This window comes from Entelurus aequoreus, linkage group LG27 (genome assembly GCF_033978785.1).
Source record: "Entelurus aequoreus isolate RoL-2023_Sb linkage group LG27, RoL_Eaeq_v1.1, whole genome shotgun sequence".
Taxonomy (NCBI): Eukaryota; Metazoa; Chordata; class Actinopteri; order Syngnathiformes; family Syngnathidae; genus Entelurus; species Entelurus aequoreus.
In genome coordinates, this window is record NC_084757.1 from 26,496,788 (window position 1) to 26,512,568 (window position 15,781).

General features: G+C 36.5%; 1 long non-coding RNA gene across 5 annotated transcripts in view; it reads right to left on the minus strand.

The window, feature by feature from the left end:
• Positions 1-15,781, minus strand: part of LOC133644661 (uncharacterized) — a 117,353-nt gene that overhangs the window by 98,617 nt on the left and 2,955 nt on the right. For 3 of the 5 annotated variants that reach the window (XR_009824808.1, XR_009824807.1, XR_009824806.1), the window contains exons 2-5: positions 9,482-9,534; positions 9,359-9,413; positions 4,808-4,868; positions 1,248-1,364 (exon numbers count right to left, since the gene is read on the minus strand). This is a non-coding gene — a long non-coding RNA (uncharacterized LOC133644661). The remainder of the gene's footprint in view (positions 1-1,247; positions 1,365-4,807; positions 4,869-9,358; positions 9,414-9,481; positions 9,535-15,781) is intronic. The other 2 variants (XR_009824810.1, XR_009824809.1) reach the window with 2 other exon arrangements.

Consider the following 15,781-nt stretch of genomic DNA (forward strand, 5'->3'; position numbering starts at 1 on the left):
CTGATAAAAAAAAGCCTTGCCCCTACCGGAAGTAGCGTGACGTAGTCAGTTGACAGGTTCCTCACATTTTCCTATTGTTTTCAATGCAGCTAGAGCGATTCGGACCGAGAAAGCGACGATTACCCCATTAATTTGAGCGAGGATGAAAGATTCGTGGATGAGGAACGTTAGAGTGAAGGACTAGAATGCAGCGTAAGACATATCTTTTTTCGCTTTGACCGTAACTTAGGTACAAGCTGGCTCATTGGATTCCACACTCTCTCCTTTTTCTATTGTGGATCACGGATTTGTATTTCAAACCACCTCGGATACTATATCCTCTTGAAAATGAGAGTCGAGAACGCGAAATGGACATTCACAGTGACTTTTATCTCCACGACAATACATCGACGAAACACTTTAGCTACGGAGCTAACGTGATAGCATCGTGCTTAACTGCATATAGAAACAAAATAAATAAATCCCTGACTGGAAGGATAGACAGAAGATCAACAATACTATTAAACCATGGACATGTAACTACACGGTTAATGCTTTCCAGCCTGGCGAAGGTTAACAATGCTGTTGCTAACGACGCCATTGAAGCTAACTTAGCAACCGGACCTCACAGAGCTATGCTAAAAACATTAGCTATCCACCTACGCCAGCCAGCCCTCATCTGCTCATCAACACCCGTGCTCACCTGCGTTCCAGCGATCGACGGTGCGACGAAGGACTTCACCCGATCAAAGATGCGGTCGGCGAGACGGAGGAAGTTAAGGTGAGTTCGCCGGCTAGCGCGTCTGCTATCCATCTCTGTCCTCCTGGCTGTGTTGCTGTAGTCCGCCGCTAATACACCGATCCCACCTACAACTTTCTTCTTTGCAGTCTCCATTGTTCATTAAACAAATTGCAAAAGATTCACCAACACAGATGTCCAGAATACTGTGGAATTTTGAAATGAAAACAGAGCTTTTTTGTATTGTATTCAATGGGGTACCAATACTTCTATCAACCGTTTACGTCACGCGCCTACGTCATCATATCTAGACGTTTTCAACCGGAAGTGTGGCTGGAAATTTAAAATTGAACTTTATAAGTTTACCCGGCCGTATTGGCATGTGTTGCAATGTTAAGATTTCATCATTGATGTATAAACTATCAGACTGCGTGGTCCGTAGTAGTGGGTTTCAGTAGGCCTTTAATGGATGGATGGATGGATCACTATACGTATCTTTTCAAAAATAGATGTATAGGTTCTGACATACCTGCAGATAGCACCATGCTTGACCTGGACCTACTGGCTCAGTGGCCTCCTGCAGGATGTTGTTCTGCACTGAAGGTCAGCCACAGCTTTTCTAAGAAGGCTTTTTGCAGTACACAGCCTAAAGACAGATTATAAGGCAACAATAAAAGAATCCCCTATACTCATTTCATAAAACACTGTATGATAATAAAGCTTATGAGAGGAGTGCCATTACGCATGCTACAGCTTTAATGCCACTCATTGATCAGATATCAGCCGCCATTATTGTGATGAACGACGACCTTTAAAAGAGAAGAAGCGCACAACTCCTCTTTAAGCTCCACAGATGAGCCTCAATTCTCTAAACGCTTGAATCCAGATGACCCGCAGATGCTTTAGAGTGCGGCTGAGCAGATTTGACAACAAAAGACAGATGTTGAGAGGTACATACAGCACTATCGCACACACGTGTCTTACTTTAATGGAGCAAAAGACTTGGAGCCGTTTCTAAGTGCTCCCAAATCTGATAAAACAGACGGAGAAAAATCAACTTCTCCGTGTAAGAGTGTGCCGCTTTGTGCGGCTCATTTGGACCAGAGAGGATTACTCCTGGATGGGAGCCTGGCTTTGGGAGGACTAGGAAGACGGGAATATGGACTTTGTAGGATCACGCCAGTCAAAGAGTGGATGGGGGACATTGTCTGTGACGTGCAAGTGTTCTTAGGAGGGAAATATTCTACTCTTTAATACTCTCACACTGAGGTATGATCTAAAACACATTTTGCAACTTGTTTGCTAAGGTGACAGACACTTCATTAGGCACACCTGCACAATTTGAAGAGATCCAATACGAGAGCTGGGTAGTAGTAATAATAATGCCCAATTTTGAGTGACTGGATTCATTTACCAATGTGATTATTATAGGGTTGTTCACCTGTCCAGCATCATATACAGTGTCCAAGCTTTTTCCACAAAGTGAAAAGTCAAAGCATGCGGGGGCTATTTTGATATTTTATTTTGTAAAAAAAAAACAAAAGAAAAAAACAAACTGAAAACAAACATAGATTTACAGACAAAACATTATGTCTGCTTCATGTTAAAAGTGACAAAGTGTATTAATTATTAGTATTACAATTTGCTAATACTTTTGCTTATTTTTCTTACATTTTTTTACTGATATTTTTTGTTTGATTCTATTTTAACAATATGCCGCGGGCCAAAAAAATTTGAGCTGTGGGCAGAAAATGGCTCAAGGGCCACACTTTGAACACACATGCATTAAAGGATCAGAAAATTAGAACTATGTCTATGTCCCTTTGTTTTGTCTGTTAACGAATTGAAAAAATAAAAATAAAAACAAATAAAGTGAAAAGTAATTAATAATTACAAAAACAAATAGAAATAGAAATGAAAACAGCAGTGACCAGCTATTTTCTATATACTGTATACATCCATCCATCCATTTTCTACCGCTTGTCCCTTTCGGGGTCGCGGGAGGTGCTGAAGCCTTTCTCATCTGCATTCGGGTAGAAGGCGGGGTACACCCTGGATAAGTCGCTACCTCATCGCAGGGCCAACACAGACATGTTTTTTAAATATAAGCTCACATAAAAGAAAACAAAACCCTGTTCAAACTATGTTTTACTGTATTTGTATGTATGCATTTAAATAAATAAAAACACAATTTGTAGTTCAAAGCTAATTTTATACAATGTTAGCACACATTGTACAAAAAATAAGTCAACAAAATAGCTGTGAACTGTTATTTTATTTATTAAATTTAATTGAAAAAATTTAACAGAAAAGGGCCACACTTTGAACACACCTGCATTAAAGGATCAGGAAATTAGAACTCGGTAAAAACTAATAATTACAAAGACAAATAGAAGTGAAAACAGCTATTTTCTATATAATGTATATATGTTTAAAAAAAATAAGCTCACGTAAAACAAAACAAAACCCTGTTTAAACTGTTTTACTGTATTTGTATGTATGCATTTAAATTAATAAATACATAATTTGCAGTTCAAAGCTAATTTTATACTATTTTAGCAAACATTGTCAAAAAACAAGTCAACAAAATAGCTGTAAACTGTTATTTTATTTATCAAATTTAATTGAAAAGAGTAAACCAAAAAATATGTCCCAAACTTATTTAATTTGTATTTATTTATATTTTTTATTTTTTGTTTTAGTTTGTGACTTTGTTTTTGCATAGGCTTTCCCAGTAAAACACATGCAATTGCCGGCAGGAAATACTCACCCGTATAGTGGGCAGAATCCCCTTTAAAGGGAATGTTATCTTGATTTTTGAACTGAACACTGAAATCCATTTCTAAAATCAACCCAATCACAGCGACGCCTTTGACTTCACAAGGTGTCTTTTTGCCGGCTGACGATGCTGTAGGTTTGCGTAGCCCCCTTCCCTAGGTGATGGTTAATTACTGGGGATAAAAATCCATTGGCAATTTTTCTGAACGTTCCAGTGACACCCCTCCCTCCTCTTCCACTCAAGCACTTCCTCCTTTTCCTCCTTCTAAGCTCATGTAATGAATGACTAATCACTCATGAGCATCCCTAGCCTGTTATCTCTTAATTACCCCCATTCCAGGGGGGCGTCCACACGCGCCAGCAGGGGGCACTGTGCTGGTAGGAGACAAACAGCATTTCAGCTGAAGTCCATTTGTAGTCTTGATGTATAAGATCTTTAAAGGTCATAAATTATCACCTAAGAGCCTCCAAGCTATGCTAGTTTATGGGCTTGTTGAACCAGAACAAACCAATTTCTGCTAGACTCCTCCGGTGGAGGACCATTTACAGGCGGAAGCAAGAAGATGGGAGTCTGAGGTGCGACACTCGGGATTTGGAGCCACACAGGCGAAAAAGACAGAAAATAGAATTGGCAGTCAACATTAAACGAGATCATGGAAATTTTCCGTCGTACGTGGAAGAGAGTAATGGCGCTACATGTTGATTTAGATTTATAGCTTTCACAATTAGCATCTTTGGTTGAATCCCTCCGCTGAAAGATATTCCCATGCTTTCTTTTCCTGAGCAAAAGTTCAAGATCTCACATGTTTACATCATCAGAGAAGAGCACAGGCTGGTGGGTTCCAAATCTGACAGGTGGCCCCCTCTGCCCCTGCAAGTCCGCTTTCGGGCTCTAATCTGGCTAATTTCAACATATCCCTCTGAGCATCTTAAAGCTCAATTTGAGAAGAAAAAAAGAGACCTTGAATGAACCTTTTTTTAAGAGAATCCTGGTGTCCGTTTTTTGTCAATCCTTTAGTGAAAGCCTGTCAAAAATGGTTAGCTTCTCCAGTGAAACTCCTTCTTTGCATGTTGCCCCGCGTCTGCACAATTTCTTTCTATCCTCTTGTTTCTCTCCTTTTGTTTAGATAAAGCGAGGGATTAGGAAAGATTTTCACCCATAAAGTAGTGGTTTGATGGGCTTTTATTCCACCATGTTGCTAAAGCTGTGTAGCCCCTGGATTAGGCCGTGACAATAGAAACCCTTGTGCTGGGCCGCAGCCCGAGGGGGCCAACCAAAGAGTGTCTCTGAAAAAGGGGGAGGAAACAAACCTGCCAACCTCGATATGTCACGTCTGCCACAGGAACCTCCGAGGGATCACACCAGGATAAACTATAGTGAGAAAATGGACGACTTTAGGTCACCTGTAAAAACATTATTATTGTTTGCACTAAGGCTCCCACCTTGTACAAATATCTGCAAACGTGTCCTAAACATAGTACAGGTTTTAATGATAGAATTGTTATTACCGTAAAGTCTGGACTATAAGGGGCTACTTTTTTCCTACACTTTACTCTCTGCGGCTTATAAAACGATGCAGATAATTCATGGATTTTTCTTCGCTGACGGCCATAATAAAAAGTTTTCTAACAACAAAAAAAGAAAACAAGCAAATACTCTGACAAGATGTTTTATTTTTTGTGCTATGGCGCCATCTTTAGGACACGTTCACCATTTACCGGTAGTGTTTTGGTTTTTTTTGCTTTTTTTCAACCGGAGTGCCGTTTAGTCTTCTACTCGATAATAGTGTTAATTTATATATTATTTATCATTGGCAACAGGAGGAGTTTGGGCATCTTCGCTCCTTGTGCTACTCTCATGTGGACGTGTTCATCCTGTGCTTCAGCCTCATGCCAAAGCCATTTATCAACAACACCCAGAAACGCTGCCGGCTTCGCTGGGCCCAAGCTCATCTAAGATGGACTGATGCAAAGTGGAAAAGTGTTCTGTGGTCTGACGAGTCCACATTTCAAATTGTTTTTGGAAACTGTGGACGTCGTGTCCTCCGGACCTAAGAGGAAAAGAACCATCCGGTCTGGACGTATGGAGCGCTCGGACCGTCCCCTGGCATAAAGACTCTATGCGGTTGTTTTAGAACACCACCATGAGTGGGAGCCAAGCCACGTGTTTGTGGCGACGGGTCACATTAGCAGCTGATTATCATGTTTGCAGATGTTGTGCTAAACTTTTATTCTGTGGTGAGTCAACATGTCTTTTGCAAACGTTTTAGTTCATTCAGAGGCTCATAGAGATAATTGCTTCATGAGAGATTTATCACGGTCTTTTTAAAACGAATATACTATTGAAGTTTATATTGTAGCCCAACCTTTACCCTAAAGATATTCCCAAATTATTCCCATTTATTGTGTTTTGTTTACTTTTTCAGTTAATGCCAAAGCGGCATAGCAGTTTTGGAATGGCTTTACTGCACTTTTCTTTCCCCTTTGGTCTTTTTAAACAATTTTTTTACCTGTTCATATACATTTTGGACATTATCTGAAATATTAACACATAAGTATTGACCATATTGGATTGAATTGAATTGTAGTTGTCAATGTAGTTTTTTCGTTTGTTCATACTCAATTAATGTATTTAATGTAAATACAAATCTTTACATAGCTTGTAAAATGTTATTGATACACTATTTTTTAATTTGTTATTATAAATATACTTGAACTGCATTTTTGTTGGTTTTGTCTTTTATGCACACACTTGAGTTGAGTTGAGTTTGAGTTTATTTCGAACATGCAAGCTTACAACATGATACATCACAATTTCCAGTTTCTCTTTTCAACATGTTCGAAAAGGAGTAGGAAGAAGCAGAGCTTATTTAATCCTACCCCTTTTCTTTACATAACAGTTGCAAAACTTTTTGTTCACTTCCTGTACACAATTTTTTCACAATAAACTCCATAAGTAATCACAATAAAAATAAATAAATAAATAATAGTAAGAATTTAATAATAATAATTGGTGAAGTAAGTCATATTTCATATGATGAGATAAGCAAGATTACTTTAAGAATGAATGAATGGATGGATGGAATAAATTGAGAATGTTTGTCATGGTTCTTCTTCTTTGTACTTTGTAAACACTTTAAGTTTGAAGAGTTTTTGAAGTGTATCATATTAGTACATTGTTTGATTGCTTTGCTTAATCCATTCCATAATTTAATTGCACATACTGATATACTGAAGGTCTTAAGTGTTGTACGTGCAAACAAATGCTTTAAATTACGTTTTTCTCTAAGATTATATTTCTCCTCTTTTTTTGAGAAGAATTGTTGTATATTCTTGGGTAGCAGGTTATAGTTTGCTTTGTGCATAATTTTAGCTGTTTGCAAATTCACTATGTCGTGGAATTTCAGTATTTTTGATTCAATAAATAAAGGATTTGTATGTTCTCTATATCCAACATTATGTATTATTCTAACTGATCTTTTTTGTAACACCGTTAATGAATGAAGTGTACTTTTGTAATTATTTCCCCATATTTTTACACAGTAGCTCAGATATGGTAACACTAGTGAGCAGTAGAGAATATGAAGGGATTTTTGGTCTAGAACATGTTTTGCTTTATTCATTATTGACGTGTTTCTTGCAACTTTATGTTGTATATTTTTTATGTGAGATTTCCAGTTCAATTTATCATCAATCATTATACCTAGAAATTTGGTTTCATTTACTCTTTCAATTTCTATTCCGTGTATTTGTATTTGTGTTTGACTTTCTCTTCTACTGTTACCAAATAGCATTATTTTAGTTTTACTAAGATTCAATGATTGTCAAACCATCTTTTTAATTTGTTAATTTCTTCTGTTATTATTTGTATTATCTCCTATGTGTTCTCTCCTGAACAAAACGCTGTTGTATCATCCGCAAATAATACTAACTTTAAATCTTTTGTAACTTTACAAATGTCATTTATATAGAGATTGAATAATTTAGGTCCTAGTATTGATCCCTGAGGTACACCACAGGATATATTTAGCGTTGGGCTTGGGCTCCCATAGACATATCTACTTAAAATAAAATACAGTAAAGCCTTGTTTATCGCCGTTAATTGGTTCTGGGCATGGCCGTGTAAAATAATTTCTGCAAAGTAGGAATTATTAATTATAAGTTGAATAATTTCATAGCTTGGACCCCGACTTAAACAAGTTGAAAAACTTATTCGGGTGTTACCATTTAGTGGTCAATTGTACGGAATATGTACTTCACTGTGCAACCTACTAATAAAAGTCTCAATCAATCAATCAATCAAAGGACATAAAAAAAAACTGTGTATGACTTTTTGAATGTGAAAGACATGAAATAACACCCACTTAGTACCTTTATAAACCGCAAACTTTTAAGCGAGATGTGGCGAGGAACAATATTAGCACACTGCAAAAACTTAAATCTAAGTAAGATTAAATATCTCAAATAAGGGTGATGTTTGCTTATATTCCGTCTGATAAGATAATTCTTCTCACTAAGCAAATTTTATGTTAGAGTGTTTTACTTGTTTTAAGTGTTTTGGTCCTAAATGATCTCAGTAAGATATTACAGCTTGTTGCTGAGATTTTATGACATATATTGATTAAAACATGCTTGAAACTAGAATATCAACTGTTGCAAAGCTGTGTCATCAACACTCACAAGTATAGAACTACTTTTTTAAAGTAATCATTTCTTGTTTGAAGCATGAAATAAAAAATCATGACTTTGACACAATTGTGTCTCATAATTAATTAATAATTAAATAATTAATTAAATAATTAAAACAGATGACAGCCAAATGGACTTTTGCTGTTTTATTTTCAATGAAACAATAGAAAATACATACTCATACAGTAGTACAGTTGGCACAGTACAGCAAACGGACAGTTAATATTTAAACATTTAACAAGTGACATTTCAAACTATATTGAACAGAAATAGTTAATGCACATTCAGATAAATTCCTCAAAATTACAATTAAAAAATGTTTGGCCGGGGGCCGGGCTGTAAATATAAATATATATATATATATATATATATATATATATATATACACATACATACATACATACATATATATATATATACACATACATACATACATACATATATATATATACACATACATACATATATATATATATATATATATACACACACATACATACATACATACATACAGACATATATATATATATATATATATATATATATATATATATATATATATATATATATATATACCTTGCGCACTAATTGACTGAAAGAGCATGCACTTGGCGCGATGATGTCATGTTATGGATGGAAAAATGCATTTTTAGACAATTTGATTTGCCTAGGAAACCCGAGAGTAACAAGCGGTTGCCTTGTTGCCTTTCCATTAAGACAAATAAACTAGTTTTTAGTATAAGATTGCTGGTTTCAAGAAATGTAATGCCGAGCGCATATCATTATGTCAAGATAATGGCACTAGCATTTACTTAATTTAAGAATATTTTTCAACATATTGAGAAAAAAGGTCTCATTTTATTTTTTTCTATCAAGAAAAGTGCACTTGTTATTAGTGAGGATATACTTATTTTAAGGTATATTGGGATTCATTGAGGTTAGCTAATTTTACTTGTTTTGGAAAGTCTTGACAAGCCGAATTTTCTTGTTCTATTGGCAGATAATTTTGCTTAGTTCATGTACAATACCCCAAATGATTGTATTTTTTCCCCTTGTTTTTGAAATCTGACTTTTTGCAGTGCATACTGTACTCACGAGGTGTGTTACATGAGTAATATTAAAGACCCAAATAGGGCCACAAATATCATCTTTAGGGCCACCTCTATTACTTACTTGCTTTTGAACACCAGCAGGCTCGTGTCTTCAATGCTGAATTACAGCATGCTACCTGTCCACACACAAGTGTAAGAAGAAGTTAAGTCTTGTCGATATAACATCGAAACTAAACAATTCTACCTGATGTCCCCTTCACAGAACTGCTGCTTCTTCTCTTCACACTGGTCTTTCTTCTGGAATAAGTCGCAAAAAAAACAAAGAAAAAGCACATGTGTAGAGGTAATCCAATCATATCGACTGAGGCAAAAAATACTTCTGTTTGACTTGAGAGTAAGGTTGGGCGATATAGACGATATATGATAAAAAATTATATTCATTTGTCTGACAGTAGAGATTTTACTACTAACGTTATATCGTGATAAAGCATGTTGATGACACAAACTCGTCCTCAACCCAATGTAGCATTCTCGCGAGCGGCTAACGTTCCTCTACAGTGCAAAGCCACTTTTACCGTAAGTCTGTAATCCTCGCCTCCACTGCTTTTCTTAGTATCATTATCACAGGAGGACGAGGAATAGCTAAACATGCTACACTAAACACTGTAGTAGGATACAATCAGTCATGCTAACCGCTAAGCTACAGCTCTTGAATGTAAACAGGGGTGGGCGGATGGATACAAATATCGACAGTAACATTACCAACTACATAGTACAGTGTCAGTATATGGTCGATACTACAGTGTTTCAATGTTTTTTATTATTAAAAAAATTGTTTTTTGCAATTGTTTACAAACTCGGGCTTTAAAGTGTAAAAAACTATGGATATAAATCAGAGCCACTGGTAAGAAATAATTTAAAATATAAAATATTTAATTGATAATGTTACAACACTACCCAGTGTTTTTATATGATTATAATTGTGATCAAAATGTGATCATTAAATAATCTTTAAAATTTGAATTATCAGTATCAGCATTGGTATGACCAATACTGCCCCTGTAGCTACTTGGTATTAGAGCGATACTTGTATCACCCAAAACTAATGTAAAGTATCCAAACAACAGAAGAATAAGTGTTTAGTACATGTTAACATATAAGCGTAGATAGAACCATATTACAACAGGAAGTATCCAGATATTAACAGCCGTACCTCGGTTGATAGAGCCAACAAACGTGCAACCTGAAGGTTTCTGGTTCGATCCCGGGCTTCCGCCATCCGAGTCATGACCTTTGTGTCATTGAGCAAGACACTTTATCCTTGCTCCTGATGGGTCGTGGTTAGAGCCTTGCGTGGAAGCTCCCACCATCAGTGTGTGAATGTGTGTATGAATGGGTGAATGTGGAAATAGTGTCAAAGCTCTACCTTTAAGTACCTTGAAGGTAGAAAAGCGCTATACAAGTATAACCCATTTACAGTACATTAACAAGTTGTTTACCATCAGGTAACAGTTTTGACAAAATAATACCCAAACATTGTCTTTTTGTCTTCGTCTTAGTTGTACAGCATGACTATAGAAGTATATTAATGAGTGTTTGAGAGGATCCTGAGCTTGTGTGTGAAGTTTATAATGTGGTATTGCCAACTAGCAGCCCAGTATGTGTGTTGCAATGATTTTTGAGGTCTGTGTGAACAAGGTTTATTTTAACTACTTTTGAACAATGGTTGTATAACACCTATATACATACATACGTTACGTCAGGAAAAAACCCAGAGGCTATTTCATCCCTACAAGCCTGTTTTGCAGGTGAGCAGGGAAACTTGCGAAACAGGCTTGTAGGGATGATATAGCCTCTGTGTTTTTTCTGACCTAACCTATATTACGCTCTACCCCAGTATTGAGCACTGTATAACAGATAAACCACAGAAACCTTGACTATATATATATATATATATATATATATATATACACATATATATATATATGTATATATAGTACCTCAAAGAACAAGTTTAATTGGTTCCGAACATTTGCAACTCGAATCAACACCGCCCAATTAATGAATAGTAATCAATTTAATCTATGCTTGGCCTCCCAAAACAGCACATTTGTAACATGCCTTTTAAAAAGAAAAACTAACTTTTACATAGGAAATTTTGTATAAAAACAATGCTAATAGATTGGTAGAAAGTAGGGGTGTAACGGTACGTGTATTTGTACTGAACCGTTTCGGTACGGGGGTTCCGGTTCGGTTCAGAGGTGTACCGAACGAGTTTCCACACGAACATATGAAGTAACCGCCTAAGCTAAAGTCTGCCTCTGTGTCTGTCAGTACTCTACACAGCACCCAGCATTGTCCCACCCACACAACCATCTGATTGGTTACAACCATAGCGGTAACAGCCAATCAGCAGTGCGTATTCAGAGCGCATGTAGTCAGTGCTTCTGCGGTGGGGTTAGCAGATAGGTGTTTAGCAGGTGAGCATCAGGCAGCGGACTCTCCCTAAATTAAAATAAACACCTCCCAGTCAACTACTAGTAACATCACTCTGAGCCCGTTGACGTTCTAGAAACAAACTGCAGCTCAGCTCGCTCGTAGTCCTGGCTTTGCAGCAAAGCCCTGTCTGTCTGTTATTTCACTTTACCTTTTTCTGTGTTGATTGAGCTGTGTTGAAGCAGCAAAAAAGGACATTGTTAAATAAAGAGTTCCTGTCTCTGATAGTTGATATAATAATGTAAGTGCATAATTAAGCCTACATGAACTCCATGGTGTTCAGGGATGAATAGTCTCTCCTATTGCTATTGTACTATTTTTTCAGCTATAGTTACATTAATCATAAGTAATGTAGCAGCCTAGTTTTGAATGGCAGGGTACCTGCTATCACATGTTGATAAAAATATAACATTTACAGAATAAAAATCAACTACAAGCTTCCCAAATGCTGTAATAAATTAAGCATGATGAGTTGACTTGAAAATGTTTAATGTTGCACTTTTTATATGTAGAAGAAAAGTTTGGTCATTTTATTTAATCTGAGCAACAACTTGAGGCAGTTTAATGTTGATTAACATGGGCAGAATTATTATAGTGTTCCCAATGTTAAAAGGATAAAGCCATTGTTTACAAATTTGGTAAATAAATAACCAAAAAATTTATATTTTGTTGTTTTCTTACTGTACCGAAAATGAACCGAACTGTGACCTCTAAACCGAGGTACGTACCGAACCGAAATTTGTGTGTACCGTTACACCCCTAGTAGAAAGTACTACTAACAACTACAGTAGTTTTGTGGTGAGGTACCACTGTATTTCATATCCCTCTCTGCTTGTTTAAATTGTGCTAGGCAGCAGTTATCATTAACAACTGGCAGAAGGAGCAATTATGCTGTTATTAAGTTAACCTGGCTACGGTACTGTAGCTCAAAGGTCAAATGTTACAATGTAATTTTAACGAGATAATTTGGGTGTTTCCAACCTCATCTTTTCCTCTCAACAATGGTTGGAATTGGTTGTGTGATTGTTCTTGACCACAAAGTAAGCGATCGTAAAGTCTAATTGAAAGTCCGAAGGATTGTTAATGGCAGCTATAGCTTTGTTACTCCAGTCACAGGAGTCCCTTGGAAGCGTTCCCTTTCCAAACCATACATCAAAATGATTAATTTCCCCCAAATGAGCGCGAGCTAACCTTGACTGAGAAAGCATTGCGGGCCAGGGAAGCTAATGTATTCATGAAGTTTAAGCTAATGATACAAGTTAATGGGCTCTGAAGGCTGAAGGCGTCCACTTTCTCCTCCACTATACCGGCCACTGGAGGAGTGAAATTACAAACATCCACGCGTTATAAAACCTGATTAAAAAGCGAAGGAGGCCCATAAATCGCCGCGGATGAGCTGCCTATACGAAGTCCTGATGCAGGGATAAAAGTTTGGAGATTGAGAGAAAGCAGGCGGGGAGGATGATGGAAAGGAAAGGCGATGAGTTAGATCTGAAGAGGAGCTTATACGGGGGGAAAGCCGGTGAATGCGGGCCGAGTGCGGAGAACAATGAAAGCGCCGTTGAAATCCACAGAAAATCTGAGATGAATTTGGGCTTTACGGGAAGTTAGAGCTCGGAGCGGCGTTTCCCTTCCTGAAGGTGATGATAATGAGCAGCCATGTTTGATGTCGGGGAAGCAGCAGCAAAACTTCTACTATCATCCTAGAAAGGGGGGGAGAAAAAAAAACTGTTGATGTGTAAAAACCCAAAAAGCTGCAACTATATGAATAAATCAATCAGAATGTATTGTTGGAGATTTTTGGAGCTCAGAAGCCGATTATGTAAACAAATCTGTATCGATGAGAGGATGTATAAGTTTACTTGGAGCCGCTCAGGTTTTGTGCACATTTTTGCACACCATATGATATTTTCTCATCTCTATAATGCATTGTACATGATTCTATTTTTACACTTTTTTTGGTGAATCAGTCTTTAATGTAACTTATTTACTAATCTACTTATTATCTTTATTAGGTAGTTACCCTGTTTATGGTAAATGGGTTATACTTTTACAGCGCTTTTCTACCTTCAAGGTACTCAAAGCGCTTTGACATATTTCCACATTCACCCATTCACACACACATTCTCACATTGATGGTGGGAGCTGCTGGTGAGGCGCTAACCCATCAGGAGCAAGGGTGAAGTGTCTTTGCTCAAAGACACCGCGGACGTGACTAGAATGGCGGAAGCTGGGGATCGAACCCGGAACCCTCACGGCCGCGCTATCAACCGAGCCACGATGTTAATGCTATCTTGCTATATAGCAGGGGTGTCAAATTCATTTTAGATCGGGGGCTACATGGAGAAAAATCTACTCCCAAGTGGGCCGGACCAGGTAAAATCACAGCACGATAACTTAAAAATAAAGACAACTTCAGATTGTTTTCTTTGTTTAAAAATAAAAGAAGCACATTCTGAAAATGTACAAATCATAATGTTATTGTTGTTGTTTTTTTACACTTACATGTTGCGGTTAATAGTATTCTATCTTTATTTGTCGTTATTTATACTTTTTGAATAAATTATGTGATAATGTTCATCAGTTAAACCATTGGTGTTAATTTTCAATCTATCAAGATAAAAAAAATATCAAAATCAAATTACAGCATGTTATTTATGTAGTTTGCTCATTTACCTCAACTGGTGCATCACATGTTTTGTTGTTGTTGTTTTTTTTTACATATGTAGCATAATCTACAAACATACAAAGAATTGCTATATGACACATTTAGAACAACATTTTTTTTCATTCAAAAAATTTCGGTCCATTTTTTTTACTTAGCAAACTCATCCTGCGGGCCGAATAAAATCTGTTTGCGGGCCTGGTCTGGCCCTCGGGCCGTACGTTTGACACCGCTGCTATATAGTGAACAAATTAAACAAACAGTATAATAGATTGATTTATTTTTTGCTTTGTTCCATCGCGTCACTTTTAACTAAATATGTGTTTTCCTGTACATTTGGCTGGCGAAAGGCAATTATAATAATGATGTACAATTATTTGTATTTATGTAAAACAACTATTTTTGATTGCAATGTGGGTTTAATATTTTGATTCATATTTTATCAAGGTGTTATTTTTTTTTGTTTACATTATTTTCGGTACATTTGGCATCTTGGATTCCACTCCATATATGTCTAAATTGCATGTAAAATATCAAAATACGAAGAATAATAACATTAGTGCAGGGGTGTCAAACTCATTTTAGATGGGGGGCCACGTGGAGAAAAATCTACTGGTAAAATCACGGCACGATAACTTAAAAATAAAGACAACTTCAAATTGTTTTCTTTGTTTAAAAATAGAACAAGCACATTCTGAAAATGTACAAATCATAATGTTGGGTTGTTTTTTTTTTTACACATTTTGCGGTTAATAGTATTCTATCTTTGTCGTTATTTATATTTTCTGAATAAATGATGTGATAATGTTCATCAGTCAACTCATTGATGTTAATATTCAATCTATCAAGATAAAAAAATCTATATCAAAATCAAATTACAGTATGTTATTCATGCAGTTTGATCACTTTCCTCGACTGATGTACTTACATTGTGTGTTTTTTTTACATATGTACCATCATCTACAAAGATACAAAGAATTGCTATATGACATATTTAGAACAAAAGTTTCCTTCATTCAAAAATGTCGGTCCATTTTTATACTTCGCAAACTCATCCCGCGGGCCGGATAAAACCTGTTCGCGGGCCGTACGTTTGACACCCCTGCTATATAGGGAACGAATTACAAAAACAGTATATTAGATTTATTTATTTTTTTTTCTTTGTTCCATCGCATCACTTTTAACTAAATATGTGTTGTCCTGTACATTTGGCTGGCGAAAGGGCAATTATAATGATGTACAATTATTTGTATTAATGTAAAACAACTATTTTTGATTGCAATGTGGGTTTAATATTTTGATTCATACTTTATCAAGGTGTTTGTTTTTTTTGTTTACCAGTCAGGATTTCGACCTCTTCATAGCACAGAGACGGCCCTTCTT